A 16,573-nucleotide genomic window follows, 5' to 3' on the forward strand; every position below is an offset into this window, starting at 1 on the left:
TCCATACTGAATATTGTGTCCAAATTTCAAGAAGACTGAATAAAATTTGAGAAAGTTATTGCAGTTTATAAAACTTTGACATTTGGGTTAACCAAAAGTTGGACGCCGACGACGACGACGACGACGACGGAATCTATGGTCGCTATGTCTCGCTTCGCGACATTCGTCGCAGGCGAGACAATAAACTGATTACTTTCACTTTTCAATCGTCAACTTCCCTTACGAGGGCTGTTCAATAAATAATGTCCTGAACTGTATGACAAACAATACAGATATCATACGACATTAAACTTGACTTTCTCTCATTATTGAATCTTTACTGAATTTAAAAACAGTTTATGTGACCACTTTCCATCACATAGTTTCATCGTGAGAAGCTGGGAAACAAGGGCTATTCAAGACACTGCATTATAAACGAATGGTAAAGAATCAGTACACTAGAGTGAAAATCAAGGCTACATTAAAGGAAATATTCACTGAAATATGTGTCATTTACAGCAACCGATGCCTGATTTATAGACAAATGAGTAGGTGGATTTCAATGATAAAAAATTATATAATGAGCATCAAAAATGGGTACCCTACTTGCCAACAAAAATTATAACAACTTACGTACTGTTTGCCAAATTTCAACAAATAATTTTTGATGATTTATGATTGACTTTAAGACACATAGAAAATTTGATAAACATCGTATCGGGAGTAATTTACATTATTTATACAGGGAAATGACGACAAGATGTTTGTTTTAACCTTTATTTTGGCGAACATTGGCCGTGGCATAGTATTTTGTGGGATGCCAGTTAATACACACAACTTTTGGGCAAACCCACACAAAATCAACAAATTTCATCACACAAAATCAACACATTTCATCAACACAAACAATTCATATGTTCAACAATGACCACCCCGGGTAAACCGCGGGTGGTTACTTATTTAAGGTATTTATTTAAGGTACTTATTTAAGTCAAATTAGTTATATGCACAATTCAAGCACAAAACAAATCATATCAACATATCAGCAAATATTTTGCACATAAAATGGTTCAACAATTCAAACCCCTTCACAGTTCAATGTTGAAAACTTCACAACAATACAAAGTTTATGTAGGCCTCAGTTGCTTTGGTGTGCGCAAACGCCATTCCTGTACAGGTTATGCCACGACATTTCATGAAGACGACATCCACTGCAACGGATTCTGTAAAATACAAATGAAAAGCCAGCAACAAGAACCAAGCATACAATCATTTAAGCTCGAAATTATGGGAATGGGTGGGTGGGATACTTAAGACCGATGCAAAAAATTTCTTACAAATATTATGAAAAAACTTGACAAAGAAATATTCAACCTACTCTGTATCCAGCAAGTTGATGAAAAGAATGTTGATCCCGAGCTTTCCGACTTATATATACCCAAGGCCGCAGGCCGATCCCGACCAAAAATTAATACCTTTCCCGTAAAATAAAGTCATCTGATTTTATATGCATAAAATAGATGATATTATTTATACAGGGAAATGACGACAAGATGTTTGTTTTAACCTTTATTTTGGCGAACATTGGCCGTGGCATAGTATTTTGTGGGATGCCAGTTAATACACACAACTTTTGGGCAAACCCACACAAAATCAACAAATTTCATCACACAAAATCAACAAATTTCATCAACACAAACAATTCATATGTTCAACAATGACCACCCCGGGTAAACCGCGGGTGGTTACTTATTTAAGGTATTTATTTAAGGTACTTATTTAAGTCAAATTAGTTATATGCACAATTCAAGCACAAAACAAATCATATCAACATATCAGCAAATATTTTGCACAAAAAATGGTTCAACAGTTCAAACCCCTTCACAGTTCAATGTTGAAAACTTCACAACAAAACAAAGTTTATGTAGGCCTCAGTTGCTTTGGTGTGCGCAAACGCCACATGACAGCGAACAACCAAAGGAGAGTTCGCAGTCATCCCACACATGGGGGAGCACCCAAGCAACTGACAAGAGCCCCCACGGACCAATGTTCTTTATGTTTTGTTCAAGGATACACATTGCCTTGTTTTAAATTCTAGCCCCTCCCTTTGACATTATTAAGAAAGAGTTTATTTCCTAGGTCATTGAGCTGTACACCATCTGGCAACAGATATTGTGACATGTTTTTCAATAAAATAGGGTACTTTATGTAACAGCCCCCCAACTCTAAAACTAATGGAGCAGGTACCCTAATGGCCTTGAGACAGGATTGATCCATTACTTTATTGTCCCCCGAGTACCTCCATTTATTTCGTGGCAGGTTCTGTGACCAAACAAGTGTAAAATGTGGAAAGCGAGTCTTAATAATCTTTAAATCAGATTTAATTTTTTCAATGAGAGTATACAGATGAATTGACCCTACATGCATAATGTTTGCACCACAGTGGATAACCAAAAAATCAGGGGATTCCTCGTATTCTGTCGGAAAATTAAAAGCTTTCTTTTAAGTCCCAAAAATCATTGCATTCCTAATAAAAGAGGACCTCACACACCAGACTTTAACTTCAGGGACCTAATAATATCCAATAATTTGCATATATCTTTAATTTCCAAATTACAACTTATTTGCCCCCATCATCTGCCCAATAGGACATCTTATTATGAACTGTATGCCCTAGACTTCCAATGCCCTGCTTCCATTATGATATCTTGTGAGCAATCAAAGAGAAATGATACCTGGTAAGGGGATTTTTTTTTTTTTTAATAGTGGATAAATAATGGCCTGTTAATTTTTGGTCTTACTGCAAGATAATCTATCAAACTTGCTACTGGACACAGGATTCCCTTACTTTTATCAATGCCTAAAGAAACCCCCTTTCTATCCTGATCACATTTTGACATTCTTATGTGTACAAAAACCTTGGAATAGTTTAATAGCTTGACATTGAACAACAGTCACTTGTAAAATTGTATGAACACTATTACCAGTAGACAATGTGAATTCCCCTTTTTTGAGAAACCAAAGAAGGCTAATAGATAAGCAGCTCTCCCCTTTTCGGAGAAAACCAAATAGGGCTAATAAATAATCAGCTCTGAACAATTTTGTTTCACAACTATCACTACAAATTCTCGGCAAAACCCTAACAACTTTAGTGAGCAACTGCAAGGTTATAGGTAGCCTTGAATCTGCAGACCTACCAGTTCTTCTCATACCCTCAAAAACATTTACAGCCAGAAAGTTCTTCATTTCATGAACCAAATTATGGATTTTGCATTGAAAACAAATAGAAGATAGATAAGATTTAGCTGTAGCATAGGAACACTTCTTAGATGACAGCTCCGGGAGATAAGCAACAAAGTGAACAACCTCCCTAAGAGGTGGGGGCCATGAAATTTCGTACCCAAATTATTTCCGGAAATTATAAAATGAATTTTTCCTGTTTCGTATACTGTCTTAATGTTGTAAGAGATTGAAGCATCTAGCAATCCATTCATTTGAATCTGTAAATCATGTTGACTAATTCTGCTGGAAGAGGGTCTGGTCTGGTGCTTGCCTCTGGTGCCAAAGTCTTGAAGCGGAACCACAGTTTGCGAGAAATAGAATATGCAACATTTTTTTTTTTAAAGCTTCCAATGTGATTTGCCCTAAATATAACATTGTTGATCATCAGTCTAAGAACCAAATGTCTTACCAATTTCATAACTCGTTTGGACTTGGAAGATTGGGTATTGATGAAACTAACATTGAAAGGCTATCAACATGAAACTGAACTTTTTTTTTATGTAGCAACCTAGTCCCCACATCTCTTTTGCTAAAACTACTGGTATGAGCTCAAGAAAAGTCCTGTCTCTCAAAATGTTTTGATTGTTCCAGTGTTTTGGCCATTGGAGAAAAAAACCAACTTCCACTAAAGTAACCCCCACAACCTAAATGACCTGAACCTGCATTATCTGTAAATAACTGTTAAATGCTAGAATCTTCCCGTACAGTATTAGGAAAATATGCTACCCATTGAAATGGTTCAAGAAAACCAGCCACATTCTAAGGTCACTTTTAATTCCAACTGATAATCTTATGATGATGTGGCTTGAAAACTCCACTAAATGCATCATACATTCTTCGAATAAAAGCTCTACTAGATCTGATTGCCTTTGAGAAAAAATTGAGCATTGCAACTAAAGACTGCATTTTGCAGTGTAACTTTTTCCCTATCTAAAAATTTTCAATCAGACTCTTTAGGATTTCTAACTTTGCTTCTGAGATCTTATTTGTCATCTGTAGTGTATCAACTTTGAAACCTAGAAATACTAATTTTGTCGTTGGACCAGAAGTTTTCTTATGGACTAGTTGTACCCCTAAATCCCCAGCTAAGTTACTAAAAGTAGACAATAGAATTTCACATTCAATACTACCAGACCTACCTGCAAAAAGGAAATCATCTAAATAATGATCTAATGTATTCAATTTGGACTTGAACTGAGTAAGCCAGTGTAGAAAAGTTGCAAATGTTTACAAATTCTGCAACTAATTGAACAACCCAGGGGAAGTCATTTATCTATGCAATATAATCCATCTACAGAGAAACCTAACAAGTCAAAATCCCCTGGATTGATTGGAACTAAACGAAAAGCACTTTTAATATCCATCTTACCTATCAATGCTCCCCTTCCCAAATTTGCGATCATATTGACTACACCATCAAAAGATGCATACTTCACTGTACATAAATCTGGGTCTATAAAGTTGTTGATCCCCTGGGAACTAGGATAGGATAAATGGGTAATCATTTACCACCCTCCATCGGATTTAGGGACAATGCCAACTGGCGAGATGTGGAGGTTAGAAATTGGAAGTTGATCAAAAGGACCCATGATTCACCCAAGCTTTATTTCCTTATTTTTCTTATCCATCAACTCATCATGGTGTTCAATTGCAGACTTAAGATTTTTTGAAAACACGTGACACCTCAGGCCTGTGTAATTTTTTTTTTTTTTTTTAAAACCCTTTGAAAACCCATATTTTATATAATTAGCAGCATATTTGTCTGGATATGGTTGCAAGTATTCATTTAACTTTTCCACATAAATAGGGGAATTTCCTAGGGCCCATATACCTTTGTGGTCTTGAGGTTTGGGTTGGGTGTGACATAAGGGGTCTAACTTGGGGATTCCCCTGCAGTGGTCCTCTTGGGTAACTTGTGGACTTACCAACTTAATTAGATTGAGGGCACAAATATTGCAGATGACTTGCAGAACATTTAATACACTTGTGCATGTACTGGTAAGAAGGTCTGTCACAATGACCCTTGAAGTTGAAATTATAGCACTTGTTGTAGGCTGGGCTGTTTAGTTTAATTTTTTATTTTAGATTGTGGGGATGATGATATTAACATCAGCCATAACTCATGGTCTACTTTAGACCAATCTATGGTGGGATCGATACTGCGGCGAAGTCGGAACTGCTTGTATATTTCTTACATCCCAAATCCCCCTCCCCACATCTTGATGCCCAGAGTCTTATGTCATGTACATATTTCAGCAAACCCTGACAAGATTCTGGATGGGCTGAAGCATTAATGTTAGTGTTAACTAAGAATGCATCTGTCCATTTACTGATATTTTGAATCTTATTGCTAGGTTTCACAACCTCTCTTTTGACCTACTCCCCTTTTTAATTATAATTTTTTGCAAATTCTGTTAGGGAAGTGTTATTAAACGACAAATTATTCTCCATGTATGCTGATCTAATGATTTAGACTTAAACGAGTAAAAGACATAGCTAGCCAATAGTGAATGAGTGCTATTTACTATTGATTCTCATAACCAATGCTTGTACCTGATTGAGATTCAATGGCCAGAGCAGGCACAGGTGCTGGGGGAGAGTTTGACATTCTGGAGTGGCACCAACTATATTCTCCTGGGCGGCGATGCTTCCTGAAAGACCTGGTTCCAGTACTGTAGGATTATCGTCAACTGCTACCGCTGGTCGCTTTTGCCTTGACCTTTTTGACCTTGATGCTTTCCCCTGGCCTCGTTGTCACTCAGTCTGCGTTCCTCTTATTATTTTTGGTAGGCATTGCCGCAAGTAAATAACAAACAAAAAATTACTAACTGTAATTCACTATAGACACATTTTTAAGGTTGAATTTGCTAGTAACAATATATTCAAAATGGCAGTCGTGTCACGTTTATGTGATTTAATCGGGCTGTAAATCTAGCACAATCCAGAGAAAATATGTACGCTGGATTAAAATAACTTTAAGAACATACAAACTTTATTATCCATTTACCAAAATCTAACTATATTTAAGACCGATGCAAAAAATTTCTTACAAATATTATGAAAAAACTTGACAAAGAAATATTCAACCTACTCTGTATCCAGCAAGTTGATGAAAAGAATGTTGATCCCGAGCTTTCCGACTTATATATACCCAAGGCCGCAGGCCGATCCCGACCAAAAATTAATACCTTTCCCGTAAAATAAAGTCATCTGATTTTATATGCATAAAATAGATGATACTATTTTAAAGAAACGTTTGACAGTAAAAAAGCTTGGTACTCAAAGGTCACCCTATATTTTGAAAAATGAAGAAAATGGCAGCGTGTACGAAAGTCGTAACAATTATTTTAAACTATCAGTAATTGTAGTTATCCACGTTTGTTTTATATTCAAACAGATATTGGAACATGAATCTATTGCTTAAAATTATCAAAACAAAATTTACCATAAGATGTACTTGATAAAAACGGTAAAGGTCTGACAAAAGCAAAGGTATGCAAGAGCACAAAGACAGATTTATATGCATTTTTTCTTAAATATTAGTGGTATTGTTGTTCAAATTCGTATTTGGGGAGACAGCTTAATATCTGGAGGAGTCCAGAAAGCAATTTTTTTGCAATAAAATCGAAAGGTTTATTAGGAGAAGGACCCAGAATCAGGAATCCTCTATATTGAATTTCTTCATGACAGCGTCCAAACCCGCATGCCCTGAAGAGTAAAGGGGTTTTCGGGATAAACAGAAAGGTAATGTTTTTTCACATGAACAATATTTGCCAGATCTTTGATCTTTTGAATTGTTTCTATTTCCAAACTTGAAAAAAACACCTTTCAGAAGGAAAAAACAAGTCCAGGAAATCACTGGATCTGCCATTTTCCAGTATACTAAGGGTCATACCCAAAAATGAGTTCTAAAACAATCAGAAATTGGATAAAACATGTTACGGACATGTGTTTGAATTATAAGAGACTAATAAGTAAAATTATGAAGACTAAATCATTCAAAAGCGTCGTTTGCTTCTTTCTGAGCACCGAGAACATTATTTATTGAACAGCCCTCGTACTTGAACAGCAATATACTAGTACCTTCATCACCTGCAAACGGGGTTTATATATATCTATCAGTTTATTCGATACGAAAGAGCATGCTCTTCGTATGTATGCTTTCTAAAACGAGATAAATTATTGAAAAACAAGTTGATGAAACAATAATATCAGCTTTCTTCTTCAAAGGCGTCATTTTGTAAGTTGTATGGTCAATACAATAAAAATGTCAGGAAATGCAATTTAGTCAGATGAGGTCAATGACAAATACTCATTGTATATTGTTTCAAAATAGATCTAATATTCTTCATATTTTATAAATAATGTTATTTTGAACATATTCAATGTAGGTTTTGCAAATAAAATAATGGATACATAATTATTTAATTATCAAGGTAAAATACGTAGATATCTATAGAAAGTTGAGTGTTGATAAAGCAGATTTTCGAACGGTGCGTATCAGGTTAATCACACGTGACATTTTTTTTACGTGGAGCCCTGTCCTTTCGGTGAGACATATGAGTAGAGGTCTCCTGTCGCAGTAGATGCTGGTACAAATTCTCCGTACTGCTTCACGGCCTTCGGCGTCGAGTACAGGTCTAAATTTTATAGACTTCCGTTGGATATTGGTAACGTCCCATCATCAGTGATGAAATATCTTAGGAATGCAAAAAAAAAAAAAAAAAAAAAACAACCAAAAACCAACTATCCAATATATTTTACAATAATTCTAGATAAATATTAGGGTTGGGTTCCTTGTTTCGTTCTGTTCTACGACACCAGTCAAAAAATAGTAAATAACTTAATATATCACGTGACACGGGGTTAACGATGTAAGTGAAAATGATAAATAAATTCCGTTGTAACAAAAACATAAAACACGTTATTCAGGTAATTATAATTATGAAAATGTTTTAATTGCAAGTATATTTCATTCTCGAAATAAAACCTGGCATAGATAATTTTCAAAACACTAAACACTAAACACTTTACGCTTACAAATGAAACAACTTTCCAAACACTTTTAAGCAATACTTTTTCTTCACTTTTTTAAGTTAAGTTTTTTAATAAAGGGACATTTTATTATAACATGAAATTTTTTAATTTTTAAAATACCTTCAACCAGCACATTTTTCAAAACTTTTTCCCATACTGTGTATCCACCAGTTTCATAAAATAAATAAAATGAATGAGAACATGAAAGTTTACAATAAAATATGACGATAACGAAATGATTTTCAGCTCAAAAAACCTTGGAACCATTCAGTTTGGGACCTCTATAAGGTCACAGGTCGAATCTTGTACCATGAGAGAGTAAGAATAACCCTTCAACCTGTCATATTTGCCATTATCCGAAAATAAAATCATGGACAATTCAGTATGAAAATAATTGTCCAATATTTTGTATGAAAAGCATCAGTCAACATTCATCTTAACGAGTATTGGCTAACAAAGTCATCGAATCGACCATTGAACTCACAAGTAGAGCCTCTTCTTCTATATCGAAACAATTAAAAGACAAACTCAATATGCAGAATATAGTGGTGTACATGTATTAATATCTAAGTAAGGGAAGTTGTCGATAGAAAATTTACGTTATTGCTTTACTTATTAGGTTTGTTGCTTGATTGGTCTTTTTTCTAATTAAATATCGAAATATGAATGAAACGCGATCGGTATCTTTATTTCGAAATGTTCTGTAACATTTTTCTCTAGTTGAAAAATGAAGCAGCTGTGAATGATTTGAAATAGCAAAGACTAAAAAATCCTGGGATTTGTTGTAAAAAAAGTGACGATTCGTACAATTTGTCATGTATCTTACTTCCCACTCTAACTCTTAACCTAACCCTTGATCTATATATGAATCAGATGACAAATAATCGCTTAACACCCATTCTCAATATAAGGGCACAAATGCCTCTCTGATTTTTTAAAAAATGAAGTTCAAGATAACAATTTTTCTATCAATTACCTTTGAAAGAAAGTATCTGAAGATTTTGTTTCCAGATTTTTTTTCATCAAATTATAATACATGGAATAATGACAAGACGATAAAGTAGAGGGTGATTTTATTCAGAAATGTAGCTTGAAATGTACGTTACTCTTTCTTCAATGTCCAAAAAGATATGTAAAAAAAAATGTAGTCATTCAAATCACAATTGGAATATCTCATCTTGACACCAGCACATCCTACCAACTCTGTCAGCAACATATTTTCTCGGCATACGAACGTGCGTTTGATTTTTCCTTTCAAAAAACAAGGGTTACTTTTTGATCCAGATGTATAAAAACATTTTTTAAATATATGCTTTAAATTTCTCTCTCTGTTTTGTTTAGAGCGATCAGTTTGGAATCTTGTCATTTTCTATAGATAATGGAACCTAACATGTACATGTAGTAAAATTCTATTTTGTAGTTACTGTCTTTTTAACATATATCCATGCCGATTTAGAAAACTGCGTAAATGTAACGTACATTTCAAGATAAATTTCTGTTTAATAAAAAGCTTAAAATTAATCTAAAAATTCATCGTTTTGTTTCAGATCATTCCAAAAAGATTCTCTATGTAATTGCATGGTGTTATATGTCACAATCACCACTATAAAGATACGATTGCTCAGAATATGAGTAGGTACGTACATTTCAAGCTTGTAATAATATGTAAATAAGTAATAAGAAAATACTGAGAAAAAAATCAATTATTGACATAAAAATCATTTCAATGAAGCGTTTTAAGGCAGTAATTTAAGAAATTATAATGTAACAAAAGAGGTTATTTGTCATCAACTATGTCTCGTCACTTCGGTAAAGTTCATTTTACATATTATTGGGGAGTCCCCTCCACCTCAGTTCATTACCATTCTTTTGTGCTCTTTCGCTGAAATTGACACCGGTCGTAGCCTAGTTACTTCTACCTGTGTGCAAGGGTACAGACAAAAAATATAAGAGTCAGACGTATTTTGCTATGATCTAACAAATGCTCGTGTATGGCCATTGAAACTTAACATAAATCTATATTCCGAATATATCCATCGACAGTTTGTTAACAATTTCTTTTAGTATGTTGCAACATCGTTTTTCAAATCACAAACATACGTGCTTTTCAGCAGATCTGGAAAAATATAACCCAAAATGCAATGATTCAAACAAAACTGAGTATTGTGTGCCTTTCAGTATTTGAAATGTACGTGACCGTCTTGTGTTCTGGGTTTATTTGTTTTGTTTTGTTTCTTTTTTTAATACCAATTATAAGCCTATGCATACATTGTTTTATTTTGAATTATCAACAACAATTAAATTAATATTGACGAAAAGTCGCATATTAAAAGTAAACCACCTGCAAAAAGGTTGTCAAAGATGAATTTAAAACACTTAAAAATAAATTTTCTAGCATGTGGTAACAGTCTAAAACACTTACGAGGATTGGGGGTGCATTTAGATGGATTTATGTGGCCAGTTGTCAAATGGATTGTAACGATAATTTTGTTTCGCTCGTGTAAACGCAATTCATTGACTAAATTAAAAAAAAAGTCAGTTAGAAATACGTAAAATGTACGTTACCATACGTAACGTACATTTCAAATATAAAAATCAATTCTCTTCCACAAGCGTACGTTAGACACGCAATATATTGATACTATTTGAACTTGCATATCATAAGAAATGCATCATACAGGTTTCGTATTCAGAAATATATACCAGGTATGTGGCAACGCACTTTGAAAAAATTACGCACTTTGAAAAAATTTTTCAAAGTGCGTTAATTTTTGGGACCAGGTTAACGCACTTTGAAAAAAAAAAATTTTTTTCAAAGTGCGTTAATATAGACCATATTAACGCACTTTGAAAAAAAATTCTGCATGGCTTAGTCAATATTCCTACATATCTTAAGTATGATAACTTATCATTTGAACCTGATTTGATACTTTTTGTCCCCCGCTTGAAAAGTGGGGGGTATTAATTTGGGTCTACCTGTCCGTCCGTCCGTCTAGCTGTCCGTCCATCCGTCTTTCTGTAACGCTTTCGTTTCCACACGATATCTCGACAACCCTTTGAGCTTTTGCAATGAAATTTAACATAACAGAATCCCTGTGGCCTTAGGAAGACCCCTTTTGAATTTGGGGTCAAAAGGTCAACATTAAAGGTCGTAAAGAACTACGAACGATAGTATTATTCTTCCGCCTATCTATAAGTCAATTCTCAAAAGTTAACATCTTGGAATAATTCTCAAAATTTTTATACATATTTATATGAATTTTCATAAAACCTTACTTATTTGGGATACCAAAGAGAGATAACGCTATAATTTTGGCAAAACTTGTGTTTTCCACTATAGAAATCATCGGAAAACTGAAAATATTTTTAAACAACCCCCCCCCCCCCGCCCGTGAAACAAAACTTCCTTTTTACAGATAATATGGACTGTTATTTTACAAATATATGCCAAAGCTTTTTTGTGTTTCACGGGGGGGGGGGGGGGGCATATATTTATAGACAAAAAACGAAAAAAAAATTTAAAGCTATTTAAAACTAATTAATTGTATTTTATTAATTTAATTTATATGTTTTATTTATTTTCGTAAAAACATGAGAAAAGATATTAGATACATGTTAAATGAACAATTCCTATGAAAATATCATGTAAGTTTAATACCTGGAGGTTAACAGAGAGATTATCAGATATGGTATCAAATTAACATCGAAAAGCAGACAGGTACTTAATATAATTAAATGTAATTAATGTAATTAATATTCTGATTTTCCTGAAAATGAACATAAATAGACTTTGAGATTTAAAAGAACAAAATTTCGATTTACTACAGACTTCCTTGTACAGTGCTTATATTGTATTTAGGATGCTCTTTTTTTCAAATATCATTGACACTTAAGTTTACGAGTTATAGAAATAGATACAATTGGGTGGGAATGATAAAGAGTTGCGCTGATAGACCTTAATTCAGCCAGTCTTTTCTTCGTTGTCCGTTTCTAGGTTTTCTTCAATCCATCAGTTTTTAGAAAGAAACACATCAAAGTAAGGGCACCGCAAAGCGGAGCATTCCTTCCCAAAAAGCATGTTCAGTAAATCAAGACAGCATTTGACATCGATCGCGATACAAATTACATCAATTCCACACAGAAAAAAATAACATACACATAAAGTAATAACACACATAATCGCATCACTATATCCCATCAAACGTTGCGAGGGGATAATGCTGTTGTCTATTTCTAAAATATAAGTCTAATTCCTTTTGTTTCATGAACATTTTTTCAAAGTGCGTTAAATGTTGACATGGTGTAAAATTATGATGTACAGTCTTAACGCACTTTGAAAAATTTTTTCAAAGTGCGTTGATTTGGTCCCAAATTCAACGCACTTTGAAAAAATTTTTCAAAGTGCGTTAACCTGGTCCCAAAAATTAACGCACTTTGAAAAAATTTTTCAAAGTGCGTAATTTTTCAAAGTGCGTTGTAACACAGGTATCAAAATTATATTACATAAAATTGACCTTAATATATTTTTTTTTCCTAAGCAGAAACGTTTCTTTTCATTAATTTTGGGATTTAGCCGACCTCCAACCTTTGAAACTTTCCTTTGTGTACATATTCGAGTGTGTGAAAGTATGAGAATACATGAAAATTCGTGCGAGATTCACTTAATTCGAATTTCATGGTAACGTACATTTCAGTAACGTACATTTCAAATGATCACTTTTAATGTAAAAAATAATTTTTAATTGTGTTAAGCAAAACGTCTTTGCCAGTTTACAGGATACAAGGGGTTGCTTATTCAGAGTCGTCTCATATTTTCTACTTAATATATATTCTTAATGGAAGAATATAGGTAACGTACATTTCTTTCTTATCTCTACGATTGAAAATGTCTTTCATTCCGTAAACATATTTATAAAAGTTGCTCAAATTGTTCATTTTCATGTTACATTATCTAAGTAGGAGTAATTAATCCTTTGAAATTTCAAATTTAGCCCATCAATAAATAAAGGAGAACAAAACTATCAAGTGTATAATCTTTGTGTTTGCTTGTAATTTGGTTGAAATAGAATTAAGCGACAGGGACATTGAACAATAAAAATTATTTATTATCACAAAGAAAATGTATTTATTGTTATGAAAAGAAATATATATGATACAAGGTTTAACTTATCAGAAAATTTTTACTTGAGAATCAAAACTATATATTATACAGAGGGGATTCAGAATAATATTTACCTCGGCGACAGTAACGTACATTTCAAATAGGCTACTATATTTGAATTTGGAACTCCTTAAATACCTTTTCAGATCGATAATTATATGAATTCTTATTTATTGTTATATGACTATTTATAATGTTGATTTAAAAATTACATCAGTGGTATTTCTTTTAAATGAAAATGAGGCGACATTATTTGAGCCCTTATATTGAGAATGGGTGTTAAAACAAAGCCATCATTATTATGCCTACGTATCCTACGAATTATCTTAGCAGAATGTGACACCATTCCGACACCTGTCTATAGAAATGACAGTTTGGGTTTTCTCCAATCAACGCTGCATTATGGTAATAATCTCATGTCCAGCAACATATATTTTCTCACATAAGGTGTTTGACATGGATGTTCACTTGTTCGCTTACATTTTATGACCCGCAGTTATGTAAGGAATCTATAATTGTCTAGTACGTTGTATATTAGATTTCTGGACAAAAGTTGTCATAGGGGTCCGCGCTTTATATAATGTGGTAAATCAGGTCCAGCAAAATGACGTTTATTATCGTGAATGCCTAGAATATACATGGTGCTTTAATACTAATTCTACACAAGAACACAACAAAAAGATTTCCCTAAACATACTGATTAGCTACACAATTTTTACGGTACTTAACAATAACGATTTTATTATACCAGGTCTAATGTTTTGAGATGTCTGTGTTTTCCCTCCTCTCATCTGTATTATTTCAATGGACTTTTGAACTTGTTTGTATTGAAACAGTTTTATCTTTTATCTTTACATTTCCTTAAAAATGCTTATTGAAAACGAAACGGAAAATAAGCTTTCTTAACACTGTAATCTATTGTATCGACTTCAAATCAGATATCCAGATAAGATCTACTCTACCCTAAGAAGTTTCTTTTTAATTTTTATTTTCTTAAATAGCGCAAATATGCTAATGCTAATAAATTGACCAACTTGAAAGTAATGCATCACTTTTAGGATTGATTATAGACCAATAGTCTTGATCCTGACTCTCTTATTTTTAAAAATGTCATCCTGTTCAAGAAAAATATACATGTATATATACCGGTATCCTTGATATCATAATTTTAATCTGTTGTTATGGAATGTTCATGAAATAGATATAAAGATAAGCATTTGACTTTGAATTACTCCGATTTTATGATCTCATGCCATGTGGAAGGTTACCCAGTCGTCTGGGAATGTCTATCCTTTCAGGCAACTAATCCAACCTCTGGTTTTCTCAGAGGTCCATGTTTTGCTTTGTTCACAATCATTTTTATTTATATGTCATCAGGAGAATGGTCTTTGATTGCTTACTTCAGCCTTTTATAAACACATTATATTTGTTTCTTTGCAGTTGTTGAAAAGAATGAGATACAATAACCAATTATATTAAAATAAGGTAAACGTAATTAATATTGCATCGAAAAATATAAAATACAATGATTTGAAGAAATGGGCGACACAAAATATCCTGTATGTTTACCTTTACAATTAATTTTCCAAAGCCATTAACATGCCTCGGAATGCTGCATTTGACAGACACTCATGTTGGTAGGTGTAAGTGATGAAGGATTTGCCCATAAGGCATGATCGAAACATGCTGTACAAATGCGTTGTGTACTTCGATATATGTGTCACCGAAAGATGTGTGTATTGATAACAATGCTCTGTCTAGATAATTAATTAGTCTTTTTTCACTCGAATTCTCAGTTGTTTTATTCAATGTAATTGGTACATTATCACCTACATTGAAAATTGTTTAATTATAACCATTTAATATTCATTTCTTTTTTTATTTTAATCATAGATAAATAAAAATTTACAATTGATTTTTTAAATAAATTAAATGATTTTCAATTTATTTACCTCTATCTTCTTACAGTTGTATTATGTTCATGTAATAACGATGTAGGTAATCCATCTTACAATCTTTATAAATATATTTTTGTCAAATCCCTACTTTAAAAGGACTTAAAAATTGGTTTATCGGTTTATTTTTATACAACTTTTACACTAGGATTACATCTGTCATCAACACGAAAAAAAATATGTATGCTCCATGAATTCATTGATTAAGAAAATGTGATGATTTTAAATGTTTCAAAATTAAAATTACTTAATCTGCAGAAAATTTAAAAATAATTGGAAAGGATAAAACTACATTTTAATATACATTAAGTATTTTAAAATATGTTTAATGCTATTACATAAATTCTTTAAAAGAGTAACATATGTCTAATTAATTCCCATTCAATCTCCATGAAAATTAACAAAATGTCATCTATGACTGCTGTAATCAGCTATATAAATAAATACACGCTAATGAAGGAACCATGTTGTCATCTGACCCTCCGATATCAAGTCACAAATGGCAGATGATCTCTCCCTGACCCACTGCTCTACATACTACCTTAATTATAGCACCAATTAAACCGTACAATCATTTATGCATACATATACTTTGTTTTATTCCCACTTACTTCCACTCGCTATAATATAAGTCGGTATTAGTTAGAATTACTACAACATGTACAAGAAATTGTAACACTTTGCAATATCTATAAAACGTTTTAAGGAATATATTAAAAATTCAATTATCTGCAAAAAACATGCTTCTATCAAATGTAATCAGTAACAATTTACTTAATTATTACAAGTATTTTGCTTATATTTTGCACATGGCTTCGTTGTTCCCATGTAGGGAACGTATCGATACATGTATTAAGCTGATAAGAACAGATACTACACTTTGATCTTAGCTAAGGGGCCGAGACAGTATAAATTATTTTGGTATTCTGAGCATGCTCTTTCATTGATTTGAAAATGGAAAAAATTATTTAAAACATTTCTTCATTGAGAACTACAGTCAGAGGATCGTAATCAGCTAAACATGTAATATGTCTATTTCTGTACTCTGTGAATGGTAGACACTCTGTGCTATATAATGTACACAATGCATTACACGTGTTTTTGCTCGTTGGTGTTACCTGGAACCCTTGATAAACACACACAGGTGCGGTACTGTGGT

At 33.1% G+C, this 16,573-nt stretch overlaps 2 pseudogenes; both read right to left on the reverse strand.

Annotated features, from left to right (window-relative positions):
- Positions 1-2,073: 2,073 nt before the first annotated feature.
- On the reverse strand, positions 2,074-6,125 carry LOC134242217 (uncharacterized; annotated as a pseudogene).
- A 10,017-nt stretch (positions 6,126-16,142) lies between these two features.
- Positions 16,143-16,324, reverse strand: LOC134242226 (U2 spliceosomal RNA; annotated as a pseudogene).
- Between the last annotated feature and the right edge of the window lie 249 nt (positions 16,325-16,573).

The sequence above is a fragment of the Saccostrea cucullata genome, unplaced genomic scaffold (assembly GCF_032062105.1).
Source record: "Saccostrea cucullata isolate Sc308-1 unplaced genomic scaffold, CSIRO_AGI_Scuc_v1 ctg489, whole genome shotgun sequence".
NCBI lineage: Eukaryota > Metazoa > Mollusca > Bivalvia > Ostreida > Ostreidae > Saccostrea > Saccostrea cuccullata.